The 13,852-nt window shown below is 48.9% G+C and overlaps 1 protein-coding gene and 1 pseudogene across 1 annotated transcript in view; one reads left to right on the forward strand and one right to left on the reverse strand.

Moving 5' to 3' along the window:
• Window positions 1-1,833: 1,833 nt before the first annotated feature.
• On the reverse strand, window positions 1,834-1,990 carry LOC149436402 (U2 spliceosomal RNA; annotated as a pseudogene).
• Window positions 1,991-7,999: 6,009 nt separating this feature from the next.
• The window catches only part of LOC149436403 (dual specificity tyrosine-phosphorylation-regulated kinase 1B-like), a 142,460-nt gene continuing 136,607 nt past the window's right edge, over window positions 8,000-13,852 (forward strand). Inside the window, exon 1 of the mRNA XM_089661653.1 lies at window positions 8,000-8,212. The gene's annotated coding sequence lies outside the window, so the exon portion shown is untranslated. The remainder of the gene's footprint in view (window positions 8,213-13,852) is intronic.

A 13,852-nucleotide genomic window follows, 5' to 3' on the forward strand; every position in this document is an offset into this window, starting at 1 on the left:
AAAGTTTGTACAAATACCGAAAAAAAAGGGGGGGAACCATGTGATGCACTGAATCGCGCTCCACACTGCCCCCTATCGCAGTCATGAAAATATCAAAATTCCTCGATGGGTGGGTGTCAGTCTGGAGGAGTGGGTGTTTCTAGGCAGGCTATATTTGCATACAAAATGCCTACATGTGATGTTGGGTATCCATGATTGGAGGAACAGGAATCCAATGAATGGAAGAGGTGAGCCAGAGAGAGGCTGGGGAGGAAAGGGCTAGATCAGTGGTCTCCAAACTGTGGCCTGGGGGGGCAGATGTGTCCCTTTGCACGGTTTTATCTGGCCCTATTTCATGCACTGACTGTAACATTGGGACATCATTCCTGCCACTGACACCAACAATGGAGCACAAAATCCTCCCATATACATGAATGATAGTATACAATTCCACCCGATATCACCAACAATGGGACACTATTCCTCCCAATGACATCAATGATGTGGCACTATTTCTCTTGCTGACACCTACAATGGGGCACAATTCCTTCCAAAAACACAAACGATAGGGCACACTTCCTTCCACTGACACCAGCGGTTGTGTACTATTCATTCCACTGACAGCTACAGTAGAGCACAATTCCTCTCACTGACACCAGTGCTGGGATACAACTCCCTTCAATGACACCAACCATGGGGCACCATTCCTCCAATTAACACCAATGGTGGGTCACAATTCCTCCCACTGACACCAACAATAGGCCACAATTCCTTCCATTGACACCAAAGATGGGGCACTATTCCTCCCACTGACACCAATGAGAAGCCACTATTCCATCCACTGATGGGGCACAGTTCCTTCCACTGACACCAACAACAGGCCACAATTCCTTCCATTGACACCAAAGATAGGGCACTATTCCTCCCACTGACACCAATGAGAAGCCACTATTCCATCTGACGCCAGTGATGGGGCACAATTCCTCCCACTGACACCAACAATGGGCCACAATTCCTCCTACTGACACTAATGATGAGAAACTATTCTGACACCAAAACGATGGGGGAGGAGCCCCCTTTCCTTGGGGCTAGTCAAAAGGCCTGGAGGAGCCCTTTCCTTGTGGCTAGTCAAAAGGCCTGGAGGAGCCCTTTCCTTGTGGCTAGTTAAAAGGCCTGGAGGAATCCTTTCCTTGTGGCTAGTCAAAAGGCCTGGAGGAGCCCTTTCCTTGCAGCAAGTCAAAAGGCCTGGTGGACCCCTTTCCTTGTGGCTAGTCAAAAGGCCTGGAGGAGCCCTTTCCTTGTGGCTAGTCAAAAGGCCTGGTGGACCCCTTTCCTTGCAGCAAGTCAAAAAGCCTGGTGGACCCCTTTCCTCGAGGCTAGTCAAAAGGCCTGGAGGAGCCCTTTCCTTGCAGCAAGTCAAAAGGCCTGGTGGACCCCTTTCCTCGTGGGTAGTCAAAAGGCCTGGAGGAGCCCTTTCCTTGCGGCTAGTCAAAAGGCCTGGTGGACCCCTTTCCTTGTGGCTAGCCAAAGCCAACCACCAAGTACTAGGTCAGGGAGCTCTCCCGAAGAGAGACACCCCCCCCCAGGAACAGGGGAGGAAGGAACCTAATGGCCACGCGTCCTCCCCCTAGACTTCAGGGCAGGCCCAAGGATCCCACCCCCATGTGTTACTAAGAGCACCCCTGAGGCGACCACTCCCAGGAGGCACTGCTCCGTGGACTCCCTAGCTCCCTGGCCCCTGGCCAGACAAGGTAGACCCATTCAAATCTGGAGGAACTGGGCCCCTCCAGTTTTCCTGGGGGGGGGAAGTACTCCCGGGCCCCAACAGCCTGTGGGCACCACGGTTTCTCTTCCAGCCGGTACTAACCTTGAGAGCCCCCATCATACCAGCAGGGGTACCATAAAGCCAGTCATCCCTGCCAGAAGGCAAGAATGATGTAAGAGCGCCCCTACTGGACACTGATAAGAACAGATACTACACTTGATCTTAGCCAAAAGGCCGAGAACCCCTGAGCTAGATGATGCTGGACGTCCTCCAGCCAGGAATTGAGGCGGAGCTCTATCTGACTTGCTGCAGCGTCTAATGCACATGGTGAGAAGCTCGCAGTGTGCAGCGGAATCAGAGGAAGCCTTTTCAGTCCAGGAGAGGAGCCGGTACAACTATGTGAGACTGAAGGAAAGGCCGGATTTAATGAATATATAATGTTGTTCATTGATTCTTTTTTCTGCCTAGATATAGGAACAAAGTGACATCCCCCTTCAAGACCATTATATAGTTAATAAAAAATAATATGATTTGACGGATAACCATGACTGTGTGACTTCTCTAATGTTCCATTATTTGTATCCCCATCCGCAAGGCCACATTACATCTTCACTCAGCAACAATGACTCATCTGTATTTAATGTGTGGTCACAATACCGTCATGTTGTCACACATCTCTCACCTATCGCTGTTCTATTTTATCCCCAAGGCTACTTCCAAGGATTTCTGAGTTCTAAGGGGGCTATAGACACAGCTGATGCTGAACTGCGTGCCTTACAGTGTTACTAAACCCCGGACCCTGCATTCACTATATCTCTCCCCCGGACCCTGCATTCACTATATCTGCTCTCCTCGGACCCTGCATTCACTATATCCGCTCTCCTCGGACCCTGCATTCACTATATCTGCTCTCCTCGGACCCTGCATTCACTATATCCGCTCTCCTCGGACCCTGCATTCACTATATCTCTCCCCCGGACCCTGCATTCACTATATTCGGTCTCCCCGGACCCTGCATTCACTATATCCGTTCTCCCCGGACCCTGCATTCACTATATCTGGTCTCCCCGGACCCTGCATTCACTATATCTCTCCCCCGGACCCTGCATTCACTATATCCGCTCTCCTCGGACCCGGCATTCACTATATCTGGTCTCCCCGGACCCGGCATTCACTATATCTGGTCTCCCCGGACCCTGCATTCACTATATCTGGTCTCCCCGAACCCTGCATTCACTATATCTGGTCTCCCCGGACCCTGCATTCACTATATCTCTCCCCCGAACCCTGCATTCACTATATCCGGTCTCCCCGGACCCTGCATTCACTATATCTCTCCCCCGGACCCTGCATTCACTATATCTCTCCCCCGGACCCTGCATTCACTATATCCGCTCTCCCCGCACCATGCATTCACTATATCCGCTCTCCCCAGACCCTGCATTCACTATATCTCTCCCCCGGACCCTGCATTCACTATATCCGCTCTCCCCGCACCCTGCATTCACTATATCCGCTCTCCCCAGACCCCGCATTCACTATATCTGGTCTCCCCGGACCCTGCGTTCACTATATCCACTCTCCCCAGACCCTGCATTCGCTATATCCGCTCTCCCGGCCCCTGCATTCACTATATCTGATCTCCCCGGACCCTGCATTCACTATATCCGATCTCCCCGGACCCTGCATTCGCTATATCTGATCTCCCCGGATCCTGCATTCGCTATATCCGATCTCCCCAGACCCTGCATTCACTATATCTGATCTCCCCAGACCCTGCATTCGCTATATCCGCTCTCCCCGGACCCTGCATTCACTATATCTGATCTCCCCGGACCCTGCATTCACTATATCCGCTCTCCCCGGACCCTGCATTCACTAAATCCGGTCTCCCCGGACCATGCATTCACTATATTCGGTCTCCCCAGACCCTGCATTCACTATATCCGGTCTCCCCGGACCCTGCATTCACTATATCTGCTCTCCCCGGACCCTGCATTCACTATATCAGGTCTCCAGGACCCTGCATTCACTATATCTGATCTCCCCGGACCCGGGATTCACTATATCTGCTCTCCCCGGACCCTGCATTCACTATATCCGGTCTCCCCGGACCCTGCATTCACTATATCTGGTCTCCCCGGACCCTGCATTCACTATATCTGGTCTCCCCGGACCCTGCATTCACTATATCTCTCCCCCGGACCCTGCATTCACTATATCCGGTCTCCCCGGACCCTGCATTCACTATATCTCTCCCCAGGACCCTGCATTCACTATATCTCTCCCCCGCACCCTGCATTCACTATATCCGCTCTCCCCAGACCCTGCATTCACTATATCTCTCCCCCGGACCCTGCATTCACTATATCCGCTCTCCCCGCACCCTGCATTCACTATATCCGCTCTCCCCGGACCCCGCATTCACTATATCTGGTCTCCCCGGACCCTGCGTTCACTATATCCACTCTACCCAGACCCTGCATTCGCTATATCCGCTCTCCCGGCCCCTGCATTCACTATAGCCGGTCTCCCCGGACCCTGCATTCACTATAGCCGGTCTCCCTGGACCCTGCATTCACTATATCCGGTCTCCCCGGACCCTGCATTCACTATATCTGGTCTCCCCAGACCCTGCATTCACTATATCTGGTCTCCCCGGACCCTGCATTCACTATATCTGGTCTCCCCGGACCCCGCATTCACTATATCCGCTCTCCCCGGACCCTGCATTCACTATATCTGGTCTCCCCGGACCCCGCATTCACTATATCCGCTCTCCCCGGACCCTGCATTCACTATATCTGGTCTCCCCGGACCCCGCATTCACTATATCCGCTCTCCCCGGACCCTGCATTCACTATATCCGCTCTCCCCGCACCCTGCATTCACTATATCCGCTCTCCCCGGACCCCGCATTCACTATATCTGGTCTCCCCGGACCCTGCGTTCACTATATCCACTCTCCCCAGACCCTGCATTCGCTATATCCGTTCTCCCGGCCCCTGCATTCACTATATCCGATCTCCCCAGACCTGCATTCACTATATCCGATCTCCCCAGACCTGCATTCACTATATCCGATCTCCCCAGACCTGCATTCACTATATCCTATCTCCCCGGACCCTGCATTCACTATATCCGATCTCCCCGGACCCTGCATTCGCTATATCTGATCTCCCCGGATCCTGCATTCGCTATATCCGATCTCCCCAGACCCTGCATTCGCTATATCCGCTCTCCCCGGACCCTGCATTCACTATATCTGATCTCCCCGGACCCTGCATTCACTATATCTGATCTCCCCAGACCCTGCATTCGCTATATCCGCTCTCCCCGGACCCTGCATTCGCTATATCCGATCTCCCCGGACCCTGCATTCGCTATATCCGCTCTCCCCGGACCCTGCATTCACTATATCCGGTCTCCCCGGACCATGCATTCACTATATTCGGTCTCCCCAGACCCTGCATTCACTATATCTGGTCTCCCCGGACCCTGCATTCACTATATCTGCTCTCCCCGGACCCTGCATTCACTATATCTGCTCTCCCCGGACCCTGCATTCACTATATCTGGTCTCCCCAGACCCTGCATTCACTATATCTGCTCTCCCCGGACCCCGTATTCACTATATCTGCTCTCCCCGGACTCCGCATTCACTATATCTGATCTCCCCGGACCCGGGATTCACTATATCCGCTCTCCCCGGACCCTGCATTCACTATATCCGCTCTCCCCGGACCCTGCATTCGCTATATCTGATCTCCCCGGACCCTGCATTCACTATATCCGCTCTCCCCGGACCCTGCATTCACTATATCCGGTCTCCCTGGACCCTGCATTCACTATATCTGGTCTCCCCAGACCCTGCATTCACTATATCTGCTCTCCCCGGACCCCCCATTCACTATATCTGATCTCCCCGGACCCGGGATTCACTATATCCGCTCTCCCCGGACCCCGCATTCACTATATCCGGTCTCCCCGGACCCTGCATTCACTATAGCCGGTCTCCCTGGACCCTGCATTCACTATATCCGCTCTCCCCGGACCCTGCATTCACTATATCCGGTCTCCCCGGACCCTGCATTCACTATATCTGGTCTCCCCAGACCCTGCATTCACTATATCTGGTCTCCCCGGACCCTGCATTCACTATATCTGCTCCCCGGACCCTGCATTCGCTATATCTGGTCTCCCCGGACCCCACATTCACTATATCCGCTCTCCCCGGACCCTGCATTCACTATATCTGCTCTCCCCGGACCCTGCACTCACTATATCTGGTCTCCCCGGACCCCGCATTCACTATATCTGGTCTCCCTGGACCCTGCATTCACTATATCTGCTCTCCCCGGACCCCGCATTCACTATATCTGGTCTCCCTGGACCCTGCATTTACTATATCTGGTCTCCCACACGACACACAAGGAGGTGCAATTATTTCAGAAAATATAAACTGCTAAATACCTTTTATCATCTGCAGTTAGAGCAGTCTTGTGACTTCAGCAGAGCACTAGTTAAAGCTTGTAGGAGGAGTTTTCTTTCTGCTCTAGGAGAATGCAGAACCCCTGACCTCTGTCTGGACAGTGCTGATTGGCCCTGTGCTGATCACATGCACCCTCCCAAGATAAAAAAAAAACCTCTCTAGCAATACACACTAAACTGACCGTGTGCAGAATCGCTACAGATTCAGTGTGTCTTATGATATAAGACGTGGACATTTGAACAGGAGGAGGATCAGAGAAGACAGAATCAAACAGCCTTTTTACACAATGCAGAGGATTGACCCCTTAGGTTCCACAGTGAGTATAACAAGCATGCTTTACTGCATCTACAGACTGATTGTACTGTTGTGGGTTTAGGAACACTTCAAAACTGATTATTTTTATTATTATTATTATTATTATTTATAATAAGAAGAAGAAGAAACAGAAGAAAATATCATTATTTTTACTCTAATTATTTTTGTTGGCGCTATTATTAGTTAGCTGATTGCACTATGGATATTATTGGTGGCTATATTAGCAATTTTATATTAATTATATATTAGACATATTTATTATAATGTTTAACACAAATAATTATTGATATTATTATTATTGATATGTTTGTATTGTACATACTGGGAAAAATAATATCATTAGAACATTTTTTTACTAAATATAAAGAAATTGTATATCTTATTACAAGTACTTAAGTAGCACCGTCAATTTACACAGCGCTTTACATATAATATATATATATATATATTACATACATATATATATTCTTAGATTGTAAGCTCCCAGGATCAGACTCTCCTAACCCTCTTGTATTGAACTGTATTGTCTCCTGTTATATTGTAAAGCGCTGAGCAAACTGTTGGCGCCATATAAATCCTGTATAATAATAATAATAATATATAAATCCTGTATTATAATAATAATAATATATAAATTCTGTATATTAATAATAATAATATATAAATCCTGTATTATAATAATAATATAAAAATCCTGTATAATAATAATAAAAATAATAATATATAAATCCTGTATAATAATAATAATCTATAAATCCTGTATTATAATAATAATATTATATAAATCCTGTATTATAATAATAATACAGTATATAAATCCTGTATTATAATAATATATAAATCCTGTATAATAATAATAATAATAATAATATATAAATCCTGTATTATAATAATAATATATAAATCCTGTATAATAATAAAAATAATAATAATATATAAATCATTTATTATAATAATTATATATAATTCCTGTATAATAATAATAATATATAAACCCTGTATAATAATAATAATAATAATAATAAAAAAATAATATATAAATCCTGTATTATAATAATAATATATAAATCCTGTATTATTTAGTTGATTGCACTATGGATATTATTGGTGGCTATATTAGCAATTTTATATTAACTATATATTAGATATATTGATTATAAATAAAATGAAAATACATTTTTTATATTGTATATACCTGAAAAAAATACAATTTTTTTATTAAGTATAAAAAATGTATATATATATAAATAATAATGATGATAAAGTTAAAACTGATTACTATTATTATTATTAATAAGCTCTGGTGAATATTGGGCTGTGTGGAGCCCAGGGGGTGTGCCCCGTCGGCGTGACGCGGGCAGGACCCTCCCCTGAGCGGAGGCGTCGGAGAGCCGGGCGCAATGCGCAGGCGTGCTCACGTGACTTCTCCTCAGCGGCTGTTGCGTCGGTTTGTTTTCGCAGCCATTTTGTGTGGCATTACTGGGAAAAAAAAGCCTCCAGTGCCGGAGAGAGCGGCGGAGGCGGCCAGTTGTCACAGCCTCCCCTCCCCCCTCTCTTCCACCCACCGACACCGAGCCCGACCTCCTCCGCCACGATGAAGATGATGACGAGGAGGACGAGCCGCCGAGCCCAGCCGGGGAGAAGCAGCCGCTGCGCCTGAGGTGAGTGAGGGAGGGGGGCGGGCGTTGTGTCAGGAAAGTCCGGGGATGCGGCCTGTAGCGGGAGGCCGGGGGTGTGCGGAGCGCGGTCTCCTCCGCCGCGCTGGGACTTGTAGTTCCTGGATGGATGGGTGTGTGTGGGGGACGCAGCCCCAGGTACGGCCTCCCCTATCCGGGCGGTGATAGGACGGACGGGGCGGCCTGTATCCAGGGGGAGCCCCTAGTCTGCCTCTGCCGGATGGAGGCCATCACTCTGCGGTGACAGGGCACGCTGGGCCTTGTGGTGCCTCAGCCGTCCCAGGGCGGGAGAGGGGCTGCCGCAGGGCATGTTGGGACTTGTAGTTCTACAGCGGCTGCCTGTGTATGAAGGGACCGCCCACCCTGCTGGCGATGGAATGAATGTGCTCGGCTGTGTGCGCTCTGATTGGTGGGTGGAGGCAGGGCATGCTGAGAGTTGTAGTTCATCAGCTGGAGGGGGCTGCATCCTTCTCTATGGGGGAGGGGGGGCTCCCATCCTCTTAGAATTAGAATGAATGAGATGGCCCGGGTCCATGTTGGGCTCTGATACCTCATTGGTCAGCAGTGGCAGGGCATGCTGGGAGTTGTAGTTCATCAGCTGGAAGAGCCTGTATCCCCCTCTATAGGGGGGAGGGGGGCTCCTATTCTAGAATTAGAATGAATGAGATGGCCCGGGTCCATATTGGACTCTGATACCTCATTGGTCAGCAGTGACAGGGAATGCTGGGAGTTGTAGTTCATCAGCTGGAGGAGGCTTTATCCCCCTCTATGGAGGAAGGGGGGTGGGACTCCTATTTTAGAATGAATGAGATGGCCCGGGTCTATGTTGGGTTCTGATACCTCATTGGTCAGCAGTGACAGGACATGCTGGGAGTTGTAGTTCATCAGCTGGAGGAGGCTGTATAACCCTATGGGGGGTTCCATCACACTGGTAGTAAAATGAATGGCATGGCCTGTATCTGAGGAGTTGTATACTCTGCCACCTCCATGATGATTGGTCAGCAGTGACAGGGCATGCTGAGACATGTGGTTCTTCATCAGGGGGGGCAGCAGCTTGTATAGCCCCTATGGGGGAGGGGGGGTAGAATGAGTGGGATGTTCTGTCTGTGGGATCCTATCCTCTGCCACCCCTGTGACAGGGCATGCTTGGAGTTGTAGTCCTGCAGCAGCTGCTTGTACAGTCCTATAAGGGGAGCTCATTTCATGTTGTTAGTAGAATGAATGAGATGACCCGTATCCACGCTGCCACCCCTGTCATGATTGGTGGTTGGTGACAGGGCATGCTGGGACTTGTAGTTGTTCAACTGGTGAAGCCTGTATAACCCTATGGGAGATCCCCCGTTATACTGGTAGTAGAATGAATGGGATGGTCTGTATCCATGTGGTCTTGTATTCTGCACCCTCATTGGTCAGTAGCAGCAGGGCATGTTGGAACTTGTAGTTCACCAGCTGGAGGCACCTATATAACCCTATGGGAGATCCCCCGTTATACTGGTAGTAGAATGAATGGGATGGTCTGTATCCATGTGGTCTTGTATTCTGCACCCTCATTGGTCAGTAGCAACAGGGCATGCTGGGACTTGTAGTTCTTGCAGCAGCTGCCTGCACAGTCCTGTGAGAAGATCTCCCGTCTTGCTGGTAGCAGAACGAATGGGATCTGTTATCTCTGTAACGATTGGCCAGTAGTAGTAGGGCATGCTGGGACTTGTAGTTCATTATCAGCCGGAGGAGCAGCGGAGTGTTTATCCCTGTGAAAGGAACTCATGCTGCTGTTTTGGTAGAGTCTTCTAATATTTGGTCAGTAGTGACAAGGCATGCTGGGACTTGTTGTTCTTCATGGGGGGGGGGGAATAGGTGCAGCAGCTTGTATAAGCTCTGTGATGGGATCTCCCGTGTTGCTGGCAGGTGACTGATTAGGATGGTCTGTATTGATGGGGACCTAGACTCTGCCACCTTTATGATGATTGGCGAGTAGTGATAGAGCATGCTGGGAATTGTAGTTCTTCCATTAGTTGTACTGCTCCATTGAAGGGGTCTACCATCTGGGTGGTAGTAGAATGAATGGGATGCCCCCCTCCCCCCCATACCAATGGGGTTTTATATTCTATATACCCATCTATTCTATAATAATAATGAGCAGAAGGTGTTGGTGAGTAGTGACAGTGCATGCTGGGAATTGTAGTTCTTCAATGGGTTGTTCCGCTCCATTGAAGGGGTCTACCACCAGGGTGGCAGTGGAATGAATGGGATGCCCCCCCCCCCGTACCCATGGGGTCCTATACCCATCTATTTCTATAGTAATAATGAGCAGAGGGTGTTGGTGAGTAATGACAGTGTATGCTGGGAATTGTAGTTCTTCCATGGGTTGTTCCGCTCCATTGAAGGGGTCTACCATCAGGGTGGCAGCAAAATGAATGGGATGCCCCCCCCCCCCCTGTACACATGGGAACTTATACCCATCTATTCCATAGTAATAATGAGCAGAAGGTCAGTAGTGACAGTGCATGCTGGGAATTGTAGTTCTTCCATGGGTTGTTCTGCTCCATTGAAGGGGTCTACTATCAGGGTGGCAGCAGAATGAATGGGATGTCCCCCCCCCCCCCGTACCCATGGGGTCCTATGCCCATTTATTTCTATAGTAATAATGAGCAGAAGGTGAGTAGTGACAGTGCATGCTGGGAATTGTAGTTCTTCCATGGGTTGTTCTGCTCCATTGAAGGGGTCTACTATCAGGGTGGCAGAAGAATAAATGGGATGCCCCCCCCCCCCCGTACCCATGGGGTCCTATACCCATTTATTCCTATAGTAATAATGAGCAGAAGGTGTTGGTGAGTAGTGACAGTGCATGCTGGGAATTGTAGTTCTTCAGCTGCTTGTATAGCCCTATGAAGCGTTCTCCTATCATGCTGAACGGGACGACCTGTATTGATGGAGTCTTGCGCTCTGCCACCTCTATGATGATAGGTGACTGGTGACAGGGCATGCTAGGACTTGTAGTTCTTCAACAGCTACAGAAGTGGCAGCTTTTACAGTCTCATGAAAGGATTTCCCATCATGCCGATAGTAAAATGAATTAGACGACCGGTCCGGTATCTGAGTTCTTCTACTCTGCCACTTATGTAATTGGTGGGTTAGTGACCGGGCATACTGGGACATGTAGTTCTCTAGCAGGTGGAGAAGCAGAGGCTCATACAGTCCTGTTGCATTATCCCCCGTCATGCTGGTAGTAGAATGAATGAAACGCTTTTATCTAAAGGGGACTTCTACTCTGCCATCTGTATATTCATTTGTGACTAGTGACTGAACATGCTGGGACTTGTAGTTCCTTAGTGGCTAATAAAGTCCTGTGATGTGATCTTTCATCATGTTGGTAGTAGAATGAATGAGTTGCCCAGTATCCAGGGGGTCTTACACTTGGCCACCTCTATAATAGTAATTGGTGAGTAGTGACAGGGCATGCTGGGACTTGTAGTTCTTCTGGAGCAGCCCTATCTACTTCCTTATTAGGGGCTTTTCCATCGTGCTGGTAGTTGGATGCAGGAGGTGATCTGTATCCATGAGGTCTCTTACTCTGCCACCTCTATAATAGCAATTGGTGAGTAGTGACAGGGCATGCTGGGACTTGTAGTTCTTCTGGAGCAGCCCTATGTACTTCCTTATTAGGGGCTCTTCCATCGTACTGGCAGTTGGATGCAGGAGGTGATCTGTATCCATGAGGTCTCTTAACTCCGCTACCTCTCTAATAGTAATTGGTGAGTAGTGACAGGGCATGCTTGGACTTGTAGTTCTTCTGGAGCAGCCCTATGTACTTCCCTATTAGGGGCTCTTCCATCGTGCAGGAGGTGACCTGTATCCATGAGGTCTCTAACTCTGCCACCTCTATAATAGCAATTGGTGAGTAGTGACAGGGCATGCTGGGACTTGTAGTTCTTTTTCAGTCGGAGCAGCGGCAGCTTTTATAGGGGGACCTTCCTTCAGACTGGAGATAGAACGAAGTGGTTTCTATCTCTGGGGTCTCTTGTATTGTCCTGTAAAGGGATCCCCCATCGTGCTGGCAATAGAATGAATGGGGTAGACCATGGGTGCTCAATCTGTGGCCCTCTAGCTGTTGTGGAACTACAAGTCCCATCCTGCCTCAGCCTTTGAGAGCCATGCTTGTAATTGTCAGCCTTGGAAAGCCTCATGGGACTTGTAGTTCTCTGCAACAGCTGGAGGGCCGCAGGTTGAGCATCCATGGGGTAGACTGTATTCATTGGGTCACTTCTAGTGATAGGTCATGCTGAGACTTGTAGTTCTTTGGGAACAGTTGCAGCCTGTGTACTCTTAATAGGGGATCTGTCATTCTGGCCATAGAATGAATGGGATGACCTGTATACACAGGACCGTATACAACCTGTGTTGGTCAGCAGGGACAGTGCATGCTGGGAATTGTAGTTTTATGGCCTGTATGGCCCTATGGAGGGATTGTCCATAAAGCTGGCAGTAGACTGATTGAGAAGGACGGTATCCATGGGGTCTTGTGTTATACTCTGCCACCTATATGGTAGTAAATGGTCAGTATTAGTTACAGCGTATGCTGGGACTTGTAGTTCTGTGGCAGCTAAAGTAACAGCAGATTGTATGGCCTTATGTAAAGATCTCCCATCATGCTGGCAGTAGAATGCTGTACCTATGGGGTCTTATATACTGCCACCCATATAGTAGTAATTGGTGGGTAGTCAGAGCACATGCTGGGACTTGTAGTTCATCGGTGGACGTGCTTACTGCTTTTTTGTACCATGCTAGGGGATCTTCCATCATCCTGGTATAAGAATGAATGAGATGGACCGTACCCATAGGGTCTTGTACTCTGCCACCTGTATTGGTAGTGGGTGACATGCTGGGATGTAGTAATAATTGGTGAGTAGTCACAGCTCATGCTGGGACTTGTAGTTCATCGGTGGACGTGCTTACAGCTTTTTTTGAGCCATGCTAGGATCTTCCATCATGCTGGTAATAGAATGAATGAGATGGACCGTACCCATAGGGTCTTGTACTCTGCCACCTGTATTGGTAATGGGTGACATGCTGGGATATGTGGTGCGGCTGTGATCTGCTTTCTCCCACTTTACCAGTGACACCATAACCGGGATGACCTGTCTCTATGGTCTCGGGGATTCTGCCTGTGTAATGGATGGATGGTGTTGATGTGTTGTGTCAAGGCATGCTGGGATATGTGGTGCGGCTGTGATCTGCTTTCTCCCACTTTACCAGTGACACCATAACCGGGACGACCTGTCTCTATGGTCTCGGGGATTCTGCCTGTGTAATGGATGGCTGGTGTTGATGTGTTGTGTCAAGGCATGCTGGGATATGTGGTGCGGCTGTGATCTGCTTTCTCCCATTTTACCAGTGACACCATAACCGGGACGACCTGTCTCTATGGTCTCGGGGATTCTGCCTGTGTAATGGATGGATGGTGTTGATGTGTTGTGTCAAGGCATGCTGTGATTTGTGGTGACACCAGCAGCAGGTTGCCAGGTTCTGGCAGGATTTCCCTCTTCCTGCCAATATTATAATGAATAGGGGTTGCTTGTATCTATGGAGTTGCCGTATTCTCCCATTGCTGTACCAGAGGAAGGTGAT

The sequence above is a fragment of the Staurois parvus genome, unplaced genomic scaffold (genome assembly GCF_062004578.1).
Source record: "Staurois parvus isolate SC_StPar_1 unplaced genomic scaffold, SC_StPar_1.0 ptg001359l, whole genome shotgun sequence".
NCBI classification, from domain to species: Eukaryota; Metazoa; Chordata; class Amphibia; order Anura; family Ranidae; genus Staurois; species Staurois parvus.